The sequence below is a fragment of the Cavia porcellus genome, unplaced genomic scaffold, assembly GCF_034190915.1.
Source record: "Cavia porcellus strain 051 isolate PalLab524CR breed Dunkin Hartley unplaced genomic scaffold, mCavPor4.1 scaffold_12, whole genome shotgun sequence".
In the NCBI taxonomy this organism is placed as follows: Eukaryota; Metazoa; Chordata; class Mammalia; order Rodentia; family Caviidae; genus Cavia; species Cavia porcellus.
The window spans coordinates 52,122,980-52,147,500 of NW_026947495.1; positions in this window are offsets into that span (position 1 = coordinate 52,122,980).

Genomic DNA, 24,521 nt, shown 5'->3' on the forward strand with positions numbered 1-24,521 from the left:
AAGATTATAAGCACTAATTTATTCTCTAGAATGTAGGAGGGGGAATGCCTTTATTTTATTAGCAAGATCCATTTAGCTCTGCTTAATAAACACCAAGAACATAGTTAAAGAATAACGGCAGGGACCAAAGTATGCACTTAATATAGTTTTTTTTAAAAGAGGATTCATAATAAATGCATTTGATTGGATGAATAGAAGAATCTAGCTTACCATTTATTTTTCATCTAACAATTGCAACTTGCAAAGTATCCACAGAGATGATGTACTTTAAATATTACACATTGCCCCCTGAGTACAAGTGTAGTGGTGCCTTTTATAATATCTCCATTATAATCTTCCTTCAAAGCTGAGTGAAATATTAACTTGAAGTGTGCATGGAGTGATTAGTGATCTAGTCTTTCATTTTCTGAAGATTTGGGAGTGATTTGCAGAATGAAGAAATCAGTGTAGATGTCTTTTGAAAAGGAACAAATTCAAATTATTATATTTGTAGGGAATGATATTTTCTTGACATGCTACATTTAGATCTCTTACATTCTTACTTAATCTAATAATAAAAAAGAAGCTATAAGCAAAATATTCAGTATCTTCAATGTTTGTTTCTTACAGATAATGCTCAGCCTCATGATAATTGGGGAAGGCAGTAAGTAGACCTGAGATAAGTTCCTAGTAAATTGCATATAAGATTGCACAGGTAAATGTAAGCTGCGGCATAGCTTTTGTTTTGTATGTTATTGTAGGAAACTGAAGTCAATTTATCTTAACCAGAAGACAAATTGTTATTTTATCAATAATGATTACAGTGCATAGATAATATTCAAACAATAAATAATGTTAACAACATAGCCTAACACAGGTAATTGACAGATATTTTAAGGTACACAGAGAATTATGGAGAGGTACAGGAGAAAAACATTTACAATTGAATTTAGAATACCTAGTGTCATAAATTAATTGAAAAATCTTAAATATACACTATGGTTACCAAAATAATAATTGTGGAAAGGTATACATTTCCAAAGACTCCTTTCCAATAAGACAGCTATTAAATATAAAATTAAAACTAAAATATTTATTTTATAACAATGGTTCTCCAAATAGTTTTAAAATATGTTGATGATACTAGTGTATGATTTTTTAAAAATGATTCTATTCAATAACTATAATTTAAAGACATACAATGTCAAATTAACTCCGTGTACCCAAGTCCAAATGGGTGCATATTTTAATTGATATATTCAGTGAATGAACATGGAAGCATTTAGTTTTTTGGTAAAAATTGTATTAATTTAGGACAATTGACAATAGTAGGGGGATAAAACTCTGTGTGTCCTTGAGTGATTTATTCACCTTATCTTTACAATATATAACATTAAGCATGAATTTAATTCATGGTTTATAGCATTAATAAGAGTTGTTTGGAGGCTAGGAATACAGCTCAGTGACATGCACAGCACCTCCCTGGCCTGCATGAGGTTGTGAATTCAATTCCCAGTATCAAGAAAGAAGGAAGAAAGAAAGAAAGAAAGAAAGAAAGAAAGAAAGAAAGAAAGAAAGAACAAAAGAAAGAAAGAAAGAAAGAAAGAAAGAAAGAAAGAAAGAAAGAAAGAAAGAAAAAGAAAGAAAGAGAAAGAAATCAAGAATTGCTTGAACTTGATATAAGTACAGTATTTTAAGCAGTGGCTCTCACTAGAGACATATAAGGATCACTAAGAGCGTTTTTAAAAATACTGATGCCTGGACCCTATGTAAACTCATTTGAGTCAGATTGTTCTTCATACCCAAACTCTAATCCTCAAGGACTTTATAATTTTACTTCCTATCTCCATTTCACCCCACAGCTGAAGTCTTTTCATTCTGGGCCTTCTGGAACTCATGGTCCATCATCAACAAAATATCTTAATCTCAAATTTTACTGAATTCTTATAACACAAGTTTTGAGTTAGAAAATTGGGCTCTTCAAGACACTTTACTTCCAGCTAATGGGCTATTACTATACAAAATATTCGGATTTTCAATGAAAGCTACACTATAAATAAAGCCTTTGCAGATATGACCCTCTTGTACAGTGCAGAGCCTTTCCCTATACACTGCCACGAGGTCCAACTCTGCAGAGCACTGTGTTTCACCTCTTGCCTTCATGTTTTCTCTCCATTTTTCTTCTTTTTGAGCTTGAAAGTGTTTTGTGTGGTTTTTCATCCTTCACTGATGCTTTCAGACAAATCTCTCCCCACCCCACCCAAAAAGAAAGACAAAATTTTTGAATCTTTCATCAGAATACACCCAACATCAGAGGCCTGGTGGCCTGCCATAAGTGCCCTGCGCACTTTACCCCTAGTCCTGCTTGTTTGAGACCCTCGCGGCTTCTAGGTGCACTGGAACAACTCGGCAGGTCTGGGGTGCCTGCATCTGCCTCCCTTTTCCTGGCTGTGCTTGGAGGACTGTGGAGATCTAAGCAAGCAGGTGGATGCCACTGGCTTCCAGAGGCCTGGTGCCTGGGGTAAGTGCCCCATGCACTTTCCCGAGTCCAGCTTGCTTGGGACCCTTGTGGCTTCCAGGTGGACTGGAACAGCTCGGCAGGTCTGGGGCGCCTGCATTGGCCTCCCGCTCATGGCTGTGCTTGGAGGACTGTGAAATTCTAAGCAAGCAGGTGGGCACCACCGGTTGCAGAGGCCAGCGGCCTGGCATAAGTGCCCCATGCACATTCCCCCAAGCCCAGCTAGTTTGGGACCGTCTCTCAGCCCTGGGGCCAGGTAACCTCATGGCTTCCAGGTGCACTGCAGCAGCATGACAGGTCCTGGAAGCAGGCATCAACCTCCCCTCTACTGGCTGTGCTTGGCAGACTGTGGAGTGCTAAGCAAGCAGGCAGGTTCAAGAGGCTGGGTTTGAGCCTGCTTGCTCCACCCCCAGTGACCATCTATGAATCCAGGGAATTGGGTGCCAGAGTCCCAGGAGCTAAGGACATAGAAGAGGATTTCCAACAGACCCTGAGTAAGCCTTAGAATAACACTCAAAACACTTGAAACACAGAAATATAGGATAATGACAAAACAAAAATCAAATTACAATCTCAAACCTCCAGCCCATACAAAGAAACCTTAGGAGTGATGTATATAGAAGAAAATATATGCCATACACCTCAAATATCAGACATAATAACAACTGAAATAAACAAGCAACTCCAAGAAGCTTTAAAGGAATTGAAACTAGAAATAATATCCCAGGTAAAAGAAGAAATGATAAAATAAATGAAAGAAATGTAGAATAAATCTAAAGAAAACCCAGTTAAAAAGTTGAGGAACTAAACAAAAAGAATCTCTAGATGAGCAATATAAGAAACAAAGAGAATACATAAAGCAGATGCACAGAGATATACAGGAAATCAAAAACTCCACTGAAAACTGTAAAAAGCTCCTCAATGAAAATGAAGATAGAATTTCAGACCTTGAATATAAGATTGCAGCTAGTAAACAGAAAAGGAAATATCTTTTTAAAATAACGAAGAATCAGAAAATAATTCAATAACTGCAAGATGATGCAAAAAAAAAACCACATAAGATTGATAGGGATTAATGAAAAAGAAAGGGATGACATAAAGGATGTCAAGAGGATATTTAGAGAAGTAATAGCTGAAAATTTCCCAAACATGAGATCAAAAACTGACATCAGGATCAGTGAAGCATATAGAACTACAAATAGTCATAACCAAAATAAAACTACAGACATATGATAATCACCATCCCAGAAATCCAACATAAGAATAGAATGTTAAAAGTTGTCAGAGAGAAAAGACAGATCAATTATAAAGGAAAACCTATCAGAATGACAGCAGACTTCTCAGCACAAACAATAAAGTCAAGAAGAGCATGGAATGAAGTATTCCAGATCCTAAAGGAAATTGATTTCTAACCTAGACTGATATACCCTGAAAAACTGTCCTTCAAAATTGATGGTGAAATAAGATACTTCCATGACAAAGAATAGCTGAAGAACTTCATGATCACCAAACCAACCCTGCAAAAAATATTGAAAGACAGTTTAGGTACACTTAGGGAAAAACCACTAAGCAAAGCAGATAATTAAACAGAACAGAAAGATAAAGCTGCAGCAGCAGAAATATAACATGTCAACAATAAACCAGCATATAACAGTTATAACCATTAATGTAAATGGTCTCAATGCACCAATTAAAAGAAACAGATTAGCAGAATGTATCAAGAAACAAAATCCAACCATATTCTGTCTACAAGAAACCCATCTAACCCAAAAGGATACTCACACACTGAAAATCAAAGGATGGAAAAAAATACTTCACACAACAGAAACCCAAAAATAAGCAGGAGTAGCCATTCTGTTTGCAGACAATGTGAACTTTAAACCAATAATGATCAGAAGAGACAAAGAAGTTCACTACATACTTGTTAGAGGAAAACTTCAAGAGGAAGAGATAATTATCTTAAATATGCATGCACCAAATTCTAGAGTGCCCAGTTATATAAAACAAGTATTAACAGAAATGAAAAATCAAATTATCCGTAACAAAATGTAGCAGGAGACCTTAACACACCATTGACACCAAGGGACAGATCAATCAGACAGAAAATCAACAAAGAAATAACAGAACTGAAAAAGGGAAGAAAAGGCTCAAATTCATGCAATAAGAAATAAAAAAGGTGAAATTACTACAGACTCTATAGAAATACAGAAGATCATCAACACCTACATCGAAAACCTCTACTCTCAAAGGTTTGATAACACAGAAGAAATAGACAGATACCGAGAAACATATGAAGTACCAAAGCCAGGGCAAGAGGATGTAAAACTGATGAATAACCCAATTTCTATTAATGAAATTGAAAACGAAATTAAGTCCTTACCTACAAAGAAAAGTCCAGGCCCAGACAGATTCACTACAGAATCCTACAAGAACTACAAAGAAGACCTAATGTCGACACTCCACAAACTCTTCAGTGAAATTGAAAGGGAAGCAATCCTTCCTAAGTAATTCCTGGAAGCAAATATTACTCTAACACCAAAACCTGAAAAAGACCCAATTAAAAAAGAGAATTATAGACCAATATCTGTAATGAACACAGATGCAAAAATCCTCAATAAAATATCGGCAAATAGGATGCAGCAATCACCAAGAATATTATACACCATGACCAAGTGGGATTCATCCCAGGCATGCAGAGATGGTTCAGCATACATAAATCAATAAATGTAATACACCATATCAATAAAGGCAAAAGTAAGAATCACATGATCATTTCTATAGATGCAGAAAAAGCTTTTGATAAGGTCCAACATTCATTCATGATAAGAACTTTACAGAAAATTGGAATAGATGTTCTTTACCTCAATATAATAAGGGCCATCTATGACAAACCAACAGCTAGTATCATACTAAATGGCCAAAAATTGAAGGCCTTTACTTTAAAATCAGGCACAAGACAAAGATGTCTTTTATCACTGCTCCTATTTAATATAGTACTGGAAACACTAGCCACAGCAATTAGACAAGAGAAATAAAAGGGGTAAAGATAGGAAAAGAAGAAGTTAAATTATCATTGTTTGCAGATGGCATGATACTCTACATGGAAGACCCCTAAACTCCATTGAAAGACTCTTAGATATAATAAATTCAGTAATGTAGCTGAATACAAAATCAGTACTCAAAAATCAATAGCATTCCTATACACTAACAACAAAATCACAGAGAGAGAAATAAGAGAAGCCACACTCTTCACACTAGCAAGCAAAAAATTGAAATATTTAGGAATTACTCTCACGAAAGAAGTGAAAGACCTATACTCGGAATATTATAATACAATGAAAAAAGAAATTGAAGATGATCTCAGAAAATGGAAAGATATCCCCGGCTCATGGATAGGAAGAATAAATATTGTGAAAATGGCATTTCTCCCAAAACTCTTATACAGATTCAATGCATTCCCAATAAAAATATCATCAACATACCTCATAGATCTAGAGAAATCATTCCTAAAATTCATCTGGAGCAAGAACAGACCTAGAATAAGTAAATACACTCCTAAGCAGCAAAGGCAAGGCAGGAGGCATCACAATCCCTGACTTGAAGTTATACTACAAAGCAACTGTAGTAAAATCAACATGGAACTGGAATCAAAACAGAGCCGAAGATCAATGGAATAGATTACAAGATAAAACCACAACTACAAAAACACTCAACCACCTTATCTTTGATAAAGGGGCCAAACAGGTTCACTGGAAGAACGACAATGTCTTTAATAAATGGTGTTGGAAAAACTGGCTCTCCATTTGCTGAAAACTAAAACTAGACCCATGCCTATCACCATGTGCTAAATTAAAATCTAAATGGATCAAAGATTTTAATATTAAAACAGAAACACTGAATCTATTGGAAGACAAATTGATTAGAAACCTTGAAGGCATAGGGGTAGGTAGAGAATTCATGAACAAGATTCAAACCGCACAGGAAATACTTTCCAGAATCAATAACTGGGACCACCTCTTACTAAAAAGTTTCTGCATGTCAAAAAAATCTCCAGCATAGCGAGAAGAAAACCCACAAACTAGGAAAAAATCTTAGTGAACACTCCCTCAGACAAAGGACTTCTGCCTAAAACATAGAAAGAATTAAAAAAAATCAGACCCCCAAAATTCAAAGATCCAATCCAAAAATGGGCATCTGAGATGAATACACACTTCTTAGATGATGAAATACAAATGGCAAATCAATACATGAAAAAATTTTCATTATCATTATTTATTAGAGAAATGCAAATTAAAACCACACTGAGGTTCCATCTCACTCCTGAGAGAATGGCCAGGATCAAGAAAACTACCAACCACAAATGCTGGCTGGGGGAAAATGGAACTCTCCTGCACTGTTGATGGGAGTGTAAGACTGGTTGCAGCCATTGTGGAAGTCAGTCTGGAGATTTCTCAAAAATCTAGGATTGGAAGTCCCATTTTTTCCAAGTATCCCACCTCTAGGCATATTTCCAGAAGAACTGAAAACATCATACCACAGTGATATATGTGCACCCATGTTTATAGCAGCATAAATTGTCATTGCCAGATCTTGGAAACAACCTAAGTGTCCATCAACTGAGGAATGGATAAAAAAGTTGTGATATTTTTATACAATGGAGTACTACTCATCTCTAAAGAAGGATCACATTGAGATATTTATAAATAAATGGACAGAGCTTGAGACCATACTCATAAGTGAAATAAGTCAAACTCGCATGTATGAAAACCGAATAGTTTCCCTATTGTAAGAAATGATTCAAATACGTAAAAGTATGTGGTAGTCATGATTGCCCATTACGTGGCTTTGAAGCTTTAAAAAGTTTTCACTCATTAATTGGAATGGCTTTATTCTGGGCTGTTTAATATTATTGTCTGTGATGATATGAGCAGCTATTTTGAAGAAAATAAGACATCATAATAGATAGTGCTGATTTAATATAATCTTGTTTTGAAGTCCTACCAAACTGTTATTTTTCTGTCTCTCTTGGTTTTATCATGTTGTGTCTTCCTGGATTTTATTATATGTGATAGTATAAAAAATTTTTATAGGCAAAGAGATAATATAGAAACTGTTGTTCATTTTCCATTAGCTGGTTCTAAATACCCTGTAATACTTCCATCCTCTTGAATGGTTTCACACTGCCTTGATATGTTTGAAGCCATAGTATACGAAGTTATACTCAAATATTTCAAGGAAAGAGACCCTATGGTAACTACTATTAAGTCAGGTTATCTTGTGGTGAAGCACTAGGTTGCTGAAATTGTTATGCTTTGGCCTGTATTGTTGTGTTATTATGTCCTCTTTTATCTCAATCTCCCCCTTTTTTTAAAAATTATTTTTTTCTTATTATTTTTTTAATTAAGGAAAAAAAAATTTTAAATTAAGCAGGATTTATTATAGTAACTTTTTTTGATATCCTGTTAACTTGATTTGAAGCCCTGTATTACTCCCACCATCTTGTTTTGACTGATTTTACCCTGTTCTGTTCTATTTTATAGTATCAAGTTTGAGGGTAGAGGCAACTACTTTGAAGGCAATAAGATTCACTGACTCCCATTCTGGTTTGATTATTTTCTTTTTTTGAAGTCCTGTAATGTCTCCAATGTTTAGGTTTTATTGGTCTTGTTCTGTACTGTTTTGTCCAACTTTATTATACCTAATGATATAGGCAATTCTTTTTAAGGAAGCAAGAGGCATTATGGTAACCATTGTTGATAATCTTGTACTTTGTTTTTACATCATGTGCTATGTCTATCCTTTGTTTTGACTGACAGCTTTGTTTTGTCATATTTGGTTTTATTCTTTTCCAAAAAAAGGTAATAAGAACTATGGGAGTAATAAAACCCAAAATGTGTAAATTTTGTTGTAAAAAACAGAGAAAAACAAGTGCTCTAAAGGATAAAACTGCAAGTGTGTTTAGGTGTGTTAAGATAGATGATCATATTGCTGGGTTTTTGTTGATCCTTGAACACAACTGTTTGCAGTCTCACTGATTGAATGTCCACTTTGTATGCTTTAATCCTGTAACTTGAACAACCATTTCTAAGATGACAATATGTAATCTATTAACTAGTGATTTCTTACTGTTTTTTTTAAATTCTGTTACTTGTACCTTTATACTGTTTTTTTTTCCTTTTAAATAAAAAAAAAAAAAAAAGAATACACCAAACATTACCAATCTTTTGTTGCTTTGTCATTCGCCTTTCCTGGAAGACTTTCTGCAGCAGTTTTTCTCTGGCACTTTCTCACCTTCTTCCTGTAACCACTCCACTGATTACAAAGATTTTTCATTCCAGAGCTCAAGTTTCTGAGTTCTACAATGATGTCTTTCTTTGAAGTGCTCCTATAATCTATTTTCTCCACTTCTTATGATAAACCTTGTCATTACAACCCTGCTTACTATCTCTTATATCCTGAGATGCTCAGATTCTTACTTATTCAGATTAAATCTGTTGGGCTGGGGATTTAGCTCAGTGGCATAAGCACCTGCCTTGCAAGCAGGCGGTCGTGAGTTCGATCCCCGGTACCGATAAAAAGGAAAAAAGACAAAAAAAAAAAAAAAAAAAAAAAAAAAACAGATTAAATCTGTTATCAGCGTTCATAATTATATCCTTTGCGTACACACTCAACCCCAAAGCTCTATATTGGTTCTTTGTAGAACCATACCAATACTTCAGCCCAGGTTAAATAAAATTACCTTATTACTCTGCACCTTCACCCACACAGGCACGTGTGGTTGAAAGTGAACAATCATGCTGAACACTGTTACTTTAAATTCATGAAATACTCAAGTATTTCCTTAATACTGCTTGCAATTAGACCACATTTGCCTAAATCATTAATTATATCATTCAAATAGATGTCTATTTAATATTTATATATCAATCTTCAATGTTTTAATGCTTTCTTTTCCTTCCTCAATGTCAGCCTGTTACTTCTCTGAGTGGACATAAGTAACAGAGGAGCAGCATCTAACTATTCATCACCAAATGAGTCGACCCAGTTTCATCCTCCCCATTTTTATATGCACTTATAATCAAGACCTATGCCGTGATTTGTGTCCTAAATAGCATCTCTTGTGTATCATGGGAGAACTCCAGGAATTTTCTCATTGCTTTCCTGCTTTCTTGTTGCTGGAACAAAATACTTCACAATGGCAAATTAAAAGAGGAAAGGTTTCTTTTGGTCCATAGTTTGTAGAAGGTTCAGTCCACAATAACCTGGTTCCAAGGCAGGGTGATATGGCAGAAGAAAACGGGTTCATGGTGTGGCAGCCAGAAAACAGCTAATTTTCTGCTTTCTCTTTTCATTCCATTTAGGCTGCAAGCCTGTTGGTTGGTGCCAGCCACATCCAGGGGGGCCTTCTCTCTTCAGTAAATCCATCACACACACACAGAACTATTACAAACCAATTAGTGAGTTAATCCAGTATCACACACGCATGATGCAGTCCCTTCCCAAAGCCATCTGTGCACACATGAGTCTTGGATGGGACATCTAGAGATGATCCATAATGCTGTCCTACATCATCAGTGATATCCTCACCCTCTATCTCTCCAGAAAAATATAGAAGAGCTACAAAGTGCACATAATTTGAATCTGGGCTACAGATTATGTAATATTTTCTTCCAATACTACAGATTATATAACATTTCTTTCTTAAATAGTCATTAGATTGACTATTGTTTGATTGGAAAACTTTTATTCTGGGGTGTCTAAGTTTTTAAGTTCTTTATATATCCCAGATATTATTTGCTTGTCTAAGGAAAAGCTCACAAACTTTTTTTTTTCCTTTATGTAGGTTGTCTTTTGCTCATTTGGTTATTTCCTCTTCTGGGTAGAAGTTTTTTGTTTGATGTAACAGCATTTATTTATTTTTGATGTTATTTTATATGTATTTGGGATTCTATTGAGAAAGTCCTTACCTATACCAACATTTTCAACAGTTTTGCCTATTTTTTCTTCCAACAGATGAAATGTTTCTGTTTGTTTATATAAATGTTGATATTAGTTCCATTTTGATACTAGTCCAGTATATTGTGAGAAAGAAATATCTAGGTTCAATCTTAGCATGTGTTTAGCTAATTGCTCCAACTACATTTCTTAGTAAGTCTATGTTTTTCCCAGCATATGTTTTTGGACCCTTGTCAAAGATCTAATAGAAAAATGTGCCTGGATTCTCTTCTGAATCATTTAATCTGCTTCCCTGATCCATGTGTCTGCTAGCACTTTTTATGCTAGCACTGTGCTGTTTGTATCATCATAGTTCTGTAATATATCTTTAAACCTGTGATTCTGATGCCTCCTGATTTGCGCTTATTATTCAGGGATTGCTTTTGCTCTATGAATTCTAGAACTATTTTCTTCAGTTCTATGAGAAATTTTGTGGGTATTTTGATTGGCATTGTGTTAAATCTATATATCATTTTGGATGTTGACCATTTGCCTTCTGCTTATCCATGACTAGAGGACATCTTTCCATTTTTTGACGTCATCTTCAATCTCCTCTTTCAGAGTAATGTACTTTTCATTGTAGAAGTATTCCATTTCCTTACTTAAGTAAAGTCCTAAGTATTTCATTTTTCTTGATAATATTGAGAATAATATTGTCTTCTTAATTTTATTCTTGGTGAGTTCATTATTGGGGTACAAGAGTGCTACTGATTTTTGAGTGTTGATTTTGTATCCTGATACATTACTATTATTTGGTTATTCATTCTAAGTCTTCTAGTGGAATTTTTTTGGGGTCTTCTGTGTAAAGGATTATATCACTTGCAAATAATGACAACTTGACTCTTTCCTTTCTTATACATATTCCTCTTATTTCTTTCTCTTCTCAAATTGCTTGGGCTAAAATTTTAGTACTATATTGAACAAGAGTTGTAATAGTAAATGTCCTTGCTTGGTCTTGATTTTAGAGGGAAAGCTTTCAATTTTCCCCACTTATATAATGTTGGCAATAGATTTGTCATAAACAGCTTTTATCAGATTAAAATAGAGTTCTTCCATAAATAGAGTGGATCCTTGACTTACAAACTCAATTTGTTGATGAGTCATGTTTATAACTCAAATTGGCTGTAAGCCAAGACTATTTTTCCCATAAGAAATAATGGAAATATTCACAATGTACTACAAATCTCCCAAAGCAACCTTAACTAACATTTTCATGATAAAAAGGTTTTATAATGTGTATAATGTATATAATGTGCATAATGTGCAAAAACACCAATACTTTAACTAGTATATTCACCAAAAGTTATAAAATGTGCCTAGTTTACGAGAAACAGCAATTTCATACTGCATTCACCATTCAAGTTGACATCCTTGGCTTATATGTATGGAGAATGAAAAGGAAGTTGGTTATTGTATGGACGAACAGTCCCCTTCCATAAGAGCATCAGGAATCTAGCTTTCTGGTGTTTTTTTTGTTTGTTTGTTTTGTTTTGTTTTGTTTTGTTTTGTTTTGTTTTGTTTTTTGCCTCTCCTTGGGAGTGTCTGTAGCCCAGTAGGACCTGTTTCTGGTTCACTAGGTTTCAATCTTTTCAGAACAAATAACTAGTCTAAGGTTGTCTTTTTCTCTCTTTCCTTTCACAGTTTTTAAAATTGTGATTGCTTTCTTTATATTCCTTTCTTTCTTTAGCTTATTTTCTAGATTTTTGAGGCCATTTTGATAGCAATAATCATAGCAATTATATAAATCATTGATCAAAGCTATCTCCACAAACACATATCTGGGCTCAGACTGATGCCTGTGTATGCTTACATATGATTTTCAGAAATCACAAGTTTATTCTTTTAAAACTGCACAATCAACTAGCATTGAGGAGTGTTAGCATTAGATTTTCCCTCAACTAACCATAGAATTCAGTGCCAAATTCTCATTGTTGCTTAGTTGGCAGCTTAATACTTCATTCTCATGGCCAATTATTGAGAATGTCTTCTTGTCTTCTTGTTTAATGTCTTCTTGGTTCAGTTTTGGTAATTCATATGTGTTTAGGAACCTATTTCTTCTGTATACTCCAGATCATTGGAATATATGCTTTCAATTTAATTACTAATAACCTTCTGGATTTCAGCAGTATCATTTTGATTTTGTCTTTATCTTTGTGATTGCATTATTTGGATCTTTTTGTTCCTTTTTGCTAAGATTGCATAAGAATTTGGCTACTTTATTGTTTTGTACAATCAGCTCTTCAATTGATTGTTCATACTCATTTACAGTCTCAATTTCATTAATTTCTGCTTTGATCTTTATAATTTACTTTCTCATACTAGCTATGGATTTGGATTCTTCTTGTTTTCCTAGAAACTTGAGATCCATCACTTGGTTATTTCCCAGTTTTTCTGATGTATACATCCATAGCTAAAAACTTCCCCTCAGGACTACTTTCATTGTGTTCCATAAATTCTGGTGTGCTCTGCTATCCCTATCATATGATTCTAGGAACTACCTAATTTCTTCCTGGATTTCTTCTGTTACTCATTGAGTATTCAAGAGTACATTGTTTAATTTCCATAGTTCCTGTGGTTTCTTTTGCCATCGATTTCTCAGTTCATTGCACTATGATCTGATAATATGCATGGGGTAATGCATATTACTGTAATTCTTTTACATTTACTTAAGCATGCTTTAGAGGTAAGTTTCTTTTATCTATTGGGGAAAGTTCCATGAGCTTCTGAGAAGAATGTATATTCTGTTGTTGAGTGAAACACTCCATAGATATTTATTAAGTCCATTTGTTTGAAGGTTTGGCTCAACTTCTATATTTTTTTGTGAAATATTTTTTGTCTAGTTTACCTATTTACCTAGTTTACCTATTTACCTATGAACTTAGGTCTTTCACTATAATTGCATTGATGTTTATCTGATGTTTTATGTCCAGAATTTTTTTATGAAATTTGCTGTGCTGATGTTCTATCTTTATAATTGTTACATCTGCCTGTTGAATTGTTCCTTTAGCTAATATGCAATGACTCTCTTTGCCTCCTTGGATTACTTTTGGCTTGAAATACATTTTGAAAATAAGATAGCCACTCTTTCTTGCTTCAGGATTCCTGCCATATGGAATATTTTTGTCCAATCTTTGATTTTTAGTCTGTGTTTCATTGGTTTAAATACATTTCTTGTGTATCGTATACTGTTGAATTTTATTTTTTGACACAGTCTGTTGATCTATTTCCTTTGACTGGGGAGTTGAGACCATTCATATTGAGAGTTCTTACTGAAAGGTATTGATATGCTCCTGTCACGGTATTATCTTCCTGTTGCTGATTCCTTTTAACTGCTCATCACTTAATTACCTTGCCTGGGATATACTCTTAGATTTTTTGACACCGTTGGCTTCATTGTCTCTTTTGAGGATATCCTTGAGTATTTTTTGAAGCACTGATTTGGTGGTGATGTATTTCTTAAGATGCTATTAGTCATGGAAACATCTTACTTTTCCATCAATTTTGAGAGACAGTTTTTCAGAATATATCAACATGGGTTTTTTTTTTTTAAGATTTGAAATATTTCATTCCAAGTTCTCCTGAGTTTTAAGATTTATATCGCTAGTCTGCTGTAATTATAATGGGTTTACATTGATAAATGTTTTGTTGCTTTTTTCTAACAATTTTTAAGATTTTGGGGAAAAAAGATTCTATCCTTGTTTTGAATCTGAGATTTTGACTGTGAGGTATTATGGCAAGAATTTGTTTTTATTATTTAAGCTGTTTGCCATTATACATGCTTTTCTTATATACTGACTTATTTTCCTATAATTTGGACATTTTCTGCTATTATAAAAAATAGATTTTTTATACCACTTGTGCTACATTCTAATTTTTATCTCTTTCCAGTTATTCATCAACTTAGTCTTTTTGTATCATCTATCAGTTGTTGGATCCTTTTCTCATGATCTTAATTATTTTTAAGTTATCTCTGAGTAGATGGTCATCTACATCAGCCCTATCTTTTAGTTCTGTCACTCTGTCCTAAACTGGTCACTTTTGCTCAAACTTTGAAAAGAATTGTTGTCTCCTGAATTAATGTTTTGTACAAATCTATGTCTAGCCCACTCCTGTCCACAACCATCTCTTTCCATCTCCCACCAGGTCACAGTGATACGGTAATACCAGAAACTCTGACGTATCATTGTTGTGTAGCTGTACTATGGCTCAGTTTTAAACAATTAAGCCTTTCCCAAATGGCCCCTGATTAAATCCTCTCAAATAAGGTAGGCACTGCTCTAGGTTTCTTCCGCAACTCTATCCTGCTTTGCCCAAGAGGTCACTATCAGAGGAAAATCCCTTGCTGTTTTCACAGATCACATAACTGTTGGCTTTCTTTTTGCTGGCACAGTTGTTTCTCAGCCAGTCGGCTGTTTCTCCTTGGAGTTGCTGATCCTCTCCAGGCTCATGTTGGGTCAAGAGAGACAGGTTCTCTTCCTACAGCAAATCTTAATGTTGAACTTTTTAGGATATAATGATTTCAGTCAGTATGTTAGTAAATAGGGAACCTAAAATATGGTTTAAAAGAAGAATAGACTCAAAAGTAGTTACTTAATAAAATAAATTGCCATTTTATGAGTGTTTTTGAGGTACTGAAAAATAAATGCACTTCTTGAGTCATAATAATTTCAAGACTGACAAGTATTAGAAACAAAATTTTGTAAAATTTATGGCTTGGATTTTCATCTCTGTATAATGAAGGATACAAAAGCAGTTTGAATGCTTTTATTTTATTTATACTGCAGGTATACTAAGGACATACCAACAATATGTTTTCTTTCTTTTTTTTTTTTTTTTTTTTTTTTGCTTGCTTGTTTGTTTGTTTTTTGAGACAGGATCTCACTATGTAGTTCAGACTGGCCTTGAACTGCCTATTAGCCAGGCTTACTTTGAACTCACTCACTGTGTTCCTCCTGCCTCAGCCTCCAGAGTGCTGGGATCACAGGTGTGTCTCACCACCTCCAGCTATCAGCAGTACATTTTCTGTAGTTTTGACAAAGAGTATCACAGAGGACAAATGTGGGAAGTGTGCCTCATTGACCCTTTCAGCAGGGGATCACACAGCTCAGATTTTGCAACACTCAGCGTCACCATAGCTCATAACACATTGTCCCATGGGGTCACACCTTGTGGATGCACATCCACTTGCCTTCTTAGAGTGGGAGTAAAACTGTTCTAATAAAAGCTTATCTGGAAAGTTAATGCAACATACAGTGAAAGTCAGCCTTTCACCAGTTTTTAGGACAAGGTTAGAGGAGACCACTTCAGTTTAGGATTTATGTATACAAACAATAATTACCAGTATTCCAGAGTCATGATCAGAATGGGGTCAATCATGGAAGATATCTGAAATCCAACCAAATACAACTGCCTTGTTTTCTAAATAAGAATACCCCATAAAGACCAGTGAATAAAGTAACTCACATAATGAAAGTCACAAGCACAGACAAACACACACATGACAAAAGGGACTCCCCATCAAGTACATTAGTCTTTTTAGACTAGAATCCCTGATTTAAGAAACAAAAAGTTTATTCTCCCTAATGAAGTGTTTCTATTACAGAGAGGGAGAAGGAGAAGATAAAGGAGGATAAATGAGGGTGAGAGAGATCAGAAAAAAAGGAAAAGCTGTAAGGAATGGAGAGGAAAAAGAAAAAAGGATGAATGAATTAAGTTTCTGAGTTTTTGCTTTATGTATACAAGCACCGACTAATCAGAGGAATTCACATCAGTAGTACTCAATCATTTAGATAGAAATTAAAAAGAAAAGAAAGCTATGACAAAGCTCCATTTCCTTAGCTAAGCTATAACAATGGTGGTCATCATATGCAGTGTCGACTACAGTTGAGTAATACTTTACAATCTAAGATAATAGTCTTTCACTGAAAAGAGAAAAAGAGTTAAAATATAGACATTTCAAGGAAATTTCTCTCTCAATAAGACTTAGAAAGACAGAAGATTTGAAAGATATTAGGATTATATTAGATGATTTTCTTTCAAAACCTTTCTTTTTTAGTGACAAATTGCTGTTAAAATTTTTTTAAAGATCTCCCTTTTTTGGTGCACATTTTTAATGGACTTGAAGCCAAAATAAGTCAGACTAAATTATAAGAATAAATGACCTTCTGAGAATTATTATACAAAATCCCAAAGTACTGTAAAGACTTTCTTTTGATCTTTTTAGGCTTGGAGCCTAAAATTCAAAATCTGTGTTTAATTTTATATTGCATATACTTTTTAAATTTTCTTTCCAAAATGCTACATCATTTTAAATAATAGGACACCTTTAACTTGTATTTCTTAAAACTGCTGACTGTCACTTCTTTAGTCTGTTATTCTATAAAAACAGATATAGATATAATTAATTGCTGAAAGTATTTGGGGTTGAGTGTTATAATGGATAAACTACTGACCTTCACTTAAAAGACAGCACTTTAAACTCAATTTTAGTTCTTATATGAACTGCCTGATCCAAAAAGAAGTTTTTAGTTCACACCTGAAGAAGATGCTGAATGCAGAAGTAAAAATGATGGTATAGAAAGATATAAATCTTTCCAATCCCTTCCTTTCGAATTATTTTGGATAACTGCACCTTATCCTAAATGCATCATCTCACATGCTGTGAGCAGGTGCACTCATTTTCAACACGGACCTTTCTATAGTTCCACACATGCGTTAATTGAGCAACATTTCAACAATAATGCAGGTCCATTAACACCTGTGCATCATCCCATATTCTTAAGCAGAGACACCTCTCTCTGGCAGTGAGAATACCTTGGACATTTTCTGTACATGCTGACTGCAAATGTATTTATTATCATCTTTGTAGAGTCTAGTGCTGCATCTGCCGTGATTTTTAAAGTACACAATAATACTTTGATTTCATAACCAAAGCTTGTTAGGCTCAGGACAGAATTTAAGTGTCACCTGTTAATTCAAGTTTCACACTGCTTGGTGAGAATGAAATCAACATTCAAATAAGAAGCAGTAAAGTTAATTTGTAACATACAGAAACTAAAATTACTATTCTTTTGGGTCTCATAGAGTGCTAGAGGTATGGTATATGAAGACTGACTTTGTGATGTTTAATTTCAGTATCTTTGCTCTAAAGTACTCACATGACTTTGGTCTGAGTTTAACAGCATTGTGTGTGGTTTTCCAGTGCCATCTAATTCAAACCATTTTTGTGCCCAAAAGATTATCCATCTGACCTATTTTTAGCAAAGTTGCTTTTCTATCATCCTTAATCAGGTTTCTAGGTCCAATGCAGGTTTAGAGAAATCACATTGTTTTTCCATGTATATTACCACAATCACAAGGTGTTAAGAGTAAATTTTGTTTTACTCCCCACATTGGTAGAGCTGAGAAATGAGGTGAAGTAAACGAGACACTGATACACTGAATGCAGAATCACACCAATGCAGTGCTAGTGCGAGCACATCATTGAGACTGTCTCCAAGCTTAACACATACTCAAAATTTAATGCAATCAAAAATAGTTGTTGAATTCTATGTAAGAATCATGAAATACACTACTTTTTGATGTAGCTTATTTCAAATCATTTGTCTTCCTGAGAACAAATATAAAATTTAGCCAAAACATGCACATACAGACACACATATTATTTTAGAGACAAGGTTATTGAAATTGAGAAACATCTCTTATGAAAACAGTGATTTACTGAGAAATTTCTTTATACTTGTCATCACATTTTCTTCTTGAGACATTAGCCAATTCATGTCAAGAATGGAAGCCAATGGTACCATTATTAATGTGTACAAAAAATCACATGACAAAACGATACAGAATATCATCAGAATATCAGTCTATTATAAAGAGTCAGATTGAAATTATGAAGCAAAAGCACAAGTAGAATTCATAAATCAATTTAGAAGATGAGTCTTGGAGGGAAAGTCTAACATATGTATAGCTGGAGTACAATAAGGGGAAAAGCAATTAGGAACTAAAAGGAATATTTCAGAAATACTGGGTAAAATTTTCCAGATCCAAAAATGTCTACTAATTGAAAGAGGATAATTACAAAGAAAATTATATCTAGTCATATCATGCTATAATTTAAGAATCAAGCAAAAAAGGGGCTGGGGATTTAGCTCAGCGGCATAAGGACCTGCGATCCCCGGTACCGATAAAAATGAAAAAGACAAAAAAAAAAAAAAAAAAAAAAAAAAATCAAGCAAAAAGAAGTTCTTAAAAGAAGGTAAAGAGAAAATGGATATTAAATGAAAAAGAATAATACTAGAAATGCTTTGCTTTTCAGTGACAAACAAATTAGCAAGAAAGAAATGATATCCTCATTTAAAATACTGAAACAAAAATTGTGGTCAATCTGGAGTTACACAGTGTTTAGCTAACAAATGAGATGTTCACAATTTATTTTGGTTGAAAATACATTACATTTTTATATATACGAAGAATTATTTTTGAGACTACGATATTTAACTTAATATTTTCTAATTTACTATCTTTTGCTTTCTTGTGAATTGTGAATAGTGTCATGAATGCTTTGTATGATGTCTAATGAGGACTTAGTCTTATCTATTGTATTTTTTAGCACAGTAGTGTCATTGCCATAAAACATCATTCAATTTGATAAAATAACAATTGACACTCCACTGACCCTTGTTAAAGCACAACACTCATTCTAGTTTTCTCTGTTACTTTTTGATCATAGTGGTATATATTGGTATAAAAATAAAACAGTGTTGTAGGACACTGAAGTGTACGACACTTGAAACTCTTGAATTAAAACTGTATCATTGTAATGTGCAGTACACTGAATAGCAGGGCTATGATAAGAGTATGATATACGATCTCTATGGCAATGACTAATTCTACTCTTGAGCTGGGAAAGCACTCACTGAGTCTAGCTAATGAATGAGTACTGTAGCAAACTGGTCTATGCCAATCTTCTAGTTTGTCACCTGTCTCAGGGAAAACTATGATGAAAGACTCACAGACACAGAATTAGTTTAGCATGCAGGCTGCTGGGGGTCTCTTTCCTCTAGTAAGCAGAGGAACCCTGTCATGGTTTTTGTCTGTGTCCCCCAGGCCTCATGAGTTTAATTGTGCATTTGTTATTCGTTCAATGTCTAGTGCTTGGATTGATAGTGTCAGTGCTCCACCCACAAAGGGGTGGAGCCAGGATGTGATGTAATGGCAGGAAGAAGGTGTCTCTTTCTCTTTGCTGGTTGGACCTTGCTTTTTGCAGCCGCCATGAACTGCGGTCCAGCCATGCCCGCCTGCCTTGGAGCTAACTGAGTGTGGACTGAAACCTCCAAAAAAAACTGTAAGAAATAAACCTTTCCTTTCCCAACTTTGGGCATCAGGTATTTTGTCTCAGCGATGAGCATAAAGTAACTAAGACAAACCCCAAACATCCGGCTCATCCTTTTATTCACTCAAACATGGGTACAAGCAATTAAAGTAATAAGATTCATCTGCCTTCCATTACCCTTTAATACACTCCCAGTAAACAACCTGATCTCGGCTGTATTAATTTTTCCCTAGAACCTGAAACATGTCATCATCCCTACATGTTGCCAAAGGAGCACAACCTGCTTGCCTTGTGTTCATAGAGGAGGCCAGTTAGGACTTAATTCTCTTTAACTGGTCTTTCACAGAGCATGGCTGTTTTTCAATTAAGTCACTTTTACAGAGTGAAATTTAGACTTTTATAATTTTCAGGTCTTGAAACATTGCTCCTTTTGTTATTTTTCAGCCATTTTTAAATGTACAAACCATTCTCAACTTATAGATCTTTAAATATAAAAGAAAGAGATATTGGCCAGTGACTCATAGTTCACTAACTTTTAACAACATAAAAGACATTGAAAGTCTAAAGTAGATGCAGAAATAAAAGTGATAATGGAATTAAAGTGTTATAAAGTCCTTGGATTTTTCTAAATATAAGATAGTTTCTATTAAATTAAATGTATATATTATAACCTCTTGAATACTACGATTTCAATAAAAACCTGCTGATTAAAATCTAAAAAGAAGAAAAAGCAATAATAATAATTAAATATACTCAATATTTAAAAGGCAAGAAACAAAAAAGAAAAATACATATATAGAATAAATGGAAAACAATATTTAGAAGGTCAAGGTTTGAATGTAAATGTTCAAGTGTGCATATTTAAATCAAAGATCTCAGGGGCTGGGGATTTAGCTCAGTGGCATAACTGCCTGCCTGGCAAGCATGAGGTCATGAGTTTGATCCTCAGCACTGAAAAAAAAAGAAAGAAAGGAAGAAAGAAAGAAAAAGAAAAATCAAAGGTCTCAGACTAGACAAGAGAATAAGCCCACCTATGTGCTGCTAATATCTTTTTAGGAACAGTAAGTTTGAAAATAAGAGAAAAACTATGCAAATGATCAAGAACAAGACTAGAATAACTGTCATTCTACAAACTAAAAAAGTCAAGAGAAATAACTAGAAAGTAAGAGAAATATTTCCTAATCATAGTCATTAAGAATACACTATACAACTGTATTTGTCACAAGACTGTGATGAGAAACAACACTGTGATTAAAATGAACAAATTATTGCAAAATAAAATAACTTTGATAGCTCACAACAAAATTATCCATGAAAATATCTAGGCACATACATATGTAAAGTTCTGAAAGAGGACAAAGTAATCTTCTGTGACATAATCAACAAGATAATTTATGATTTGCAGAGACCAGAGGAAATAGTTAGTTACAGATACCTCAAACAAAGTTTTCTGGCATGTAGATAATGGTCTGATCTGAATGGAAAATAAGAATCTGTTCATGAACATGTTCACTACGGAGAACAGCATTCATCATTTTACATTCATGTAATTTTGGATATATATTTATTTAAAGCAGATGCACACCTATCTAAACATACATGTGTACATAGACATAAATGTACATACGTAAGAACATACATGAGAGTTGTTAGTTAAAAGTTGGTGTGCACTTCAGGAAATAAAAGCTGAAAAATTCTGATATAGTTTCTTTGATGGAAAATCTAGAAGAAGATGCATTTCTGTGTCCTGTGTGAGGTAGAGAGAGGTGTGTAAGGAGGGATTATTCAGGAAGGCCAGAACATTTACCGTGGAAGATGTCTCTTAAGTCATCCTGAATAAGGAGGAGCGGTTCTGCTGAGAAACAAGACCTCCAGGAAGAGAATGTAAACTGTATTTAATCTGTAGAATGAGGATGATCTTGTCTTTAACCAAGAAATAAAAAGACTCCAACAAAATGGAAGTCCAGATAAAGTTGAAGAAAGGTAATACATATGATTTGGGAAACAGAAGAAGGCTGCACAAAGAATGTTTTTAATTTTAAGAAAAATTGCAAGTCACTGAATCATTTTTAATCTCCTTTTTAAAAAAATCATTCTGAATATTTTATTGAAAATAGATTAAATGAGGACATAAATATAATGGGAACAGAAGTTTTAATATAGAATAGGGAGTAAAGCCAACTAAGTATGTAATTACGGAAACTAAGATTTTTGTAGTCATGTTTGGTTTAGGGAAATGAATTAGGAAAAAATATTCTTGTCAAGTTTTTTTTCTTTTTTTCTTTTTTTTTTCTTTTTCTTATATTAATTACACATTGTCTTATGGTTATGTTTCCCAGAGCACAAAGTCTGGGTTTACTATTTTTTGATAATGACACATTAGTAATACATTTCAAACATATTGTTAATGTTCATATTCCTTAAAATTTTTAAGATTACAGATTTACAATGTAAAAAGAGAGAGATTTGTAATGTACCTGTCCATTATTTATGAATAATGGTTTCTATGTTAAGGATCATATTAAATGTGTGATTTGAGACATATTTGATCTTACTATGTGAAGTTATTTTCTCACTTAAAGTGTGAAAGAAATTTTTCATTGCTTATCTTATTGTTTATGTTCTTTTTTAAAAGTATATTTATGAGAGGGTTATATGTTAACAGATTTTTACTCTGTTTAAACACAATGAGAATTCACATACTATATGGATCTTGCAAATAGATGTTGTTTAAAAAGTAAATTTATATGAATTTATGAGTAATTTTGTCATATTTTTATTACACCAAAAATAAATACTTAATATTGTGAAGTTATAACTTGAATTTTGATATTTATTTCTTAAACCTAGCTTGGAAAGTTTTCCTTAAAGATTTTTTCTTTTATAAATGCTCTGTGATTTGGAAATTCAAGAGAAAATAAATGACTCATTTAAATGAGTTTTGTTTATTGATACTCTGTAGTGAGATTTTCTTACTCTTGTTCTGAACTACTGTGACTATTTTGTATGTGGAGAAAAAAATATAAGGAGGAGGAAGAGAGAGGAAAGTAAAGCCGTATGAAGCAGAAGGGACGGAAAGAAAATTGAAGGAAAAGTGAACCCAAGGAAGGAAGGAGGAATGGAGGGAGGCAGAGAAGGAAAGAGAGAAAGAGACAGAAAGAGGAAGGGAAGAAATGAGGGAGGCAGAGGAGAAGGCACGAGAGGAAGGGAAGGGTCAGCTAAACTCATGTTTGCATCTTCTTTGCAAATAATGTGTACTACCCATGCCATTTTATTCCATCTTCCCTGCTTCTGAATGACCAAATTCAGTTGAACACTGTGTCTTGGATAAATATAAATATTTTGAGCCTATTTTTGCCTATTTCCTTCTTGTGTTCATTGTAGATCTCCAAACGCCTAGCTATATATAGAAGAGATCTTGACTTTGGTTTGGTCAGTACCTCTTCTAACTCAATAGGTTAAATATCTTCATATTGAAAATTACCACTTCTATATTGCCCAATTGATAGCCAGTTCACTCTTTTCATTCGGCTTTATTGAGGTATAGTTGATTCTAAACTGCATTTAATTAGCATACATAATTATATGAGTTGGGGTATAATTATATGTAGATATATAGACATATCATTTCTACAATCAAAATCAAAGTAATAAATTCATTGGTCACCTCCAAATATTTCCATGTGTTTGTTTGTTTGTTTGTTTGTTTGTTTTTGCTGTGGCAAAAACAGATCACTAGAAAAACTATTCAAGTTCAAAACCTTGAAATCCTCCTTTAGCATTCGGTATGTTAATTTCATCAAAGTTTGTATTAAGTACTTTTTTCCTTCTTATTTTTTCGTGAACTTCTCCTTTCTTTCTTCATTCCCATGTCTTCCTCATGTTCTCAGGGAATGATTCTAATCTTTATTGGCCTCCCAACTGTATCATTGTAGAAATCAAGTTTCAAATGATCTTCATCAGGTATTCACAATCTCTCGTTTCAATATAAGTATTTCCACAGTAAGAGCAAAATACCATTCACACACAAGGTGTCAGGTATTTTACCTTAATTAAAAACATGGTGGGCCGGGATATAGCTCAACGGCATAAGTGCCTGCTTGGCAAACACAAGGCCATGAGTTCGATTTCCAGTACAAATAAATAAATAAATAAATAAATAAATAAATAAAAACAAGGGAAAGGAAAACAACAATGCCTAACAACTGAGTTGAGTAATGAGGAATAAATAAAAGTGGTGACAAGAGATCTCAAAAAAGGTGCTCAGAAAAGGAAAATAATTCTGCAAAGGCACAGAAGTAAGCAATGGTATAGTTCCTCTCAGTGAATGGGGAAAATTAGTCTAAGTTAGAGCACAGAGTACTGGCATTGGCAATGTAAGGGCAGGGCCTGGAGGCACCGTCTGGGGCCTCTCCTTAAGGGAAGCATTTACTATAGACTTCTAAAACTAAGAATGACGGAGAACATTCTAAAAGATGCTAACAGGTTTGTCCCGTGAAAATGCATCTGTAGTTGTGAAGATAAATTGATGAGGTAGCCTGTAAATTGGAGTCGAAGAGAAGTAAAGATAACTCTAATCAGAAATTACACAATCCTGCCCTGAGGCGCTATACTAAAAAAGGAACTTCTTAAAGAGCTATAATTAATAGCACTTAGTGACCAACTAGATGTATACACTTTATAGTTCCAGGCGGA